Genomic DNA, 2,744 nt, shown 5'->3' with positions numbered 1-2,744 from the left:
AGAGAGAGAGAGAGAGAGAGAGAGAGAGAGAGAGAGAGAGAGAGACCGCAAAACCCTTGCCGCCGCCGCCACTTCTCCAACTCCATTATATTTCTTCCCCTCTCATGAGCAAATTGAAAAGGCAAGCAGGACGCCATAAGGGCAGGGGCGGGGCGGGGCAAGAACGCCCGTCAAGATTAGAATACGCGAAGACGGAAAAGAGTACTTTATCCTTTTGCTAATTTTTCCATGAGGTTGAAAATTTCCGAAATTTTCAGGAAAATTTCCGAAAACTTTTCGGAAATATACGGAAAATAACGGAAAACTTTCCAAAGTCTAGGAAATTTTTCATTTTTTTCCCGGAAACTTTTCGTTTTTTCCCGAAATTTTCCAGAAATTTTCCCGAAACTTTCCAGGGCTTCCAACTCTATTTTTCCACGTCTAAACGCCCCTTTCCCCTTCACCACCAAACAACAGAAAATTTACACACCACGAAAAACACCAAATTTACAAAGTTTTAAAATATAATCTCATTAGCAAAACCGAGGGCGACCGCGAGGGGGTATATCCGAACCTACGACAGGGGAGAGGGGCGTGAGTACTTACGACGCCGAGCGGACTTATTTCTACAGGCGGTTCTGGTGAAGCTGCTTGTGCGACCGTGTGGCTACAAACAGGGACGCGCGCAGAGGCTAGTCCTCTTGTAGGTAGGGCGTCGGGCTGAGCCTAGAGTACTCCGAGAAATCCTCTCCGGGACGCTTGCCACTGGGCGCTTCCTCGCGCGACGACCTCGACCTGCGGATGGCGTTGGCCGCCTAGAAGGTAGGCAAGCCATAGAGCGCGTATGTTTGGCGGGGTTGCATATCTACGGGGGGAGGGGGAGGGGTGGGCGAGCTGGGCGACCATGATAGGCACCACTAGACTAGATCTGCTGGGTGACCTGGCCAGGCCAGTGGTAGGCATGCACCTGGGCCAGAGAGGAGTAAGCGGCGCCACCCGAGGCACCCGCCGTCACGAGGTGGTGCTTCAGAGTCGCCGCGGTGGCGAGCATAGCTCTAACCCGGCCACCGTGGCCAGAGTCTACACCATCTCGACAAGAATGCCCTCCAAAACTAAATTGGAAATTATCATTTGCAATGTAAAGGGCCGTCTACAATGAGGGTAGAGTGGGGTTTAAGAGTAGAGGCAGGAAAACGGTATCCGCGGTGAAGTAAGGCTGGCGTTTAAATCTAATTCTCCCTCACATTTTCCACTTCCACGCACATGGTAAGGTTAGGATGCTGCCCCTCGCGAATGCCTCGCGAAGTGATATGTCCCGATAGACCATTCCGGTAAAGCGAAAAAAAGAAGAACAGACGAAAGAAGCAAATGCGAGTATGAGAAATTTACGGTGGTGCGTCGGTTCCACGGTCGTATCAAACGGTTAAACGTGACTTGTCTGATGTCTAAATTGGTCTGAGAGTTAATGACAATAGTTCTCACTCTCAGGCGACGCAGAATGTCTAGTTTACGATGGATTACGTTCAAGCGTTCCCAAGTCGCACCGCACGTTTCTCATAGAACGCTTTGCTTCTTCCGTCTCTTCTTCTTTCTTTTCGGTTTACCGGAATGGTCTATTTGTCACAGCACCACAACCCTTTTAAGCACAAAACCTACCATAAACATTCCTAGAACGTTATTTAGTTTCAACGAACGTTCATCGAATATTCTCAGTCATAACGATTCGTGACACCAGGGGTTCGCGGGAGCGGGGGCGCTTCGCGGGTCATCGCGAGGAAGTCGAGTTGTCGCGAATCGCGACACATCACTTCGCGTGGCGCTCAGGAGGGGCACCTTCGTCACTCACCACTACTTTCGTCCTTGTAGACATCTCCCGTGTAGTAAAATTTCTGCGTCCCAGCTGCCCTTTGCAGTTCGGCAACTACCAACTCAGTAAATGCGAACGCAACATAACCTAGCTTGAGTCCTCCAGCTACAGCAAGTTAACGTATTTATCTCATTCTGATATATGGCAAGTGCCATTAAACAAAAGTAAAACTAGATATAAACGCGTCATCTCCTTGAATATTGTAATAAACAATACTTACAACTTGATGAGCGAGACCGGCGACGTCGCCGAACCCTAAGCCAAACGGGCCAAACAACGTACACTGGAGAGGGGGGAAGTGGGGGAGGGGAGGGAGTGAGGGAGGCGGAGTAAAGAAGTGGGGGAAGGGAAGGCCAAAGTACTCCAAACAACATTTCCACACCATCTCAAAGCCTCCGTCACCGATGAGAAATCAGACAAATCCAAAATGACAATGGAGTGTGTCTCCGCCCTCTCGGTGTCTTTTCGCGGCATGTATTGAGCGCGGTACTGCAAAGGTATTACGTGTATTACGCAGTATTACGCGGATAACGAGTACATACAGTGTACTACGCAAGTTAAAACTCTCTCGCGCGTTAAACTACTACTTCGAGCACAAGGGCCCGCTCTGGTCAGCAGCAGGGGCGGCGCGCGGCGGGGCCAAGTCTCCTGCTCCTTCCAAGTGGCACAGTAAATTCAAACGATAAAGTTGTAGAGTAGTGAAAGCGGCGGTAGGAGAGGGGAAGGGTCAGACCCCGGCCGGCCCAGAGTGTGTTTCTCTCGTTCCGCTGTTTATAGGCGTCAATAAACAGCTGCAGGAATTTAATTAAGGCGATTGCAGGGCATGATTTCATTTCGCTTCCCGACAGAGACTCCTTAAAGGACTGTGGGGTGGCCACACCAAGTCTCCTTAAACTAC

The sequence above is a fragment of the Frankliniella occidentalis genome, unplaced genomic scaffold (assembly GCF_000697945.3).
Source record: "Frankliniella occidentalis isolate FOCC.00 unplaced genomic scaffold, Focc_3.1 Scaffold9, whole genome shotgun sequence".
NCBI classification, from domain to species: domain Eukaryota; kingdom Metazoa; phylum Arthropoda; class Insecta; order Thysanoptera; family Thripidae; genus Frankliniella; species Frankliniella occidentalis.
This window is presented reverse-complemented; position numbering follows the sequence as displayed.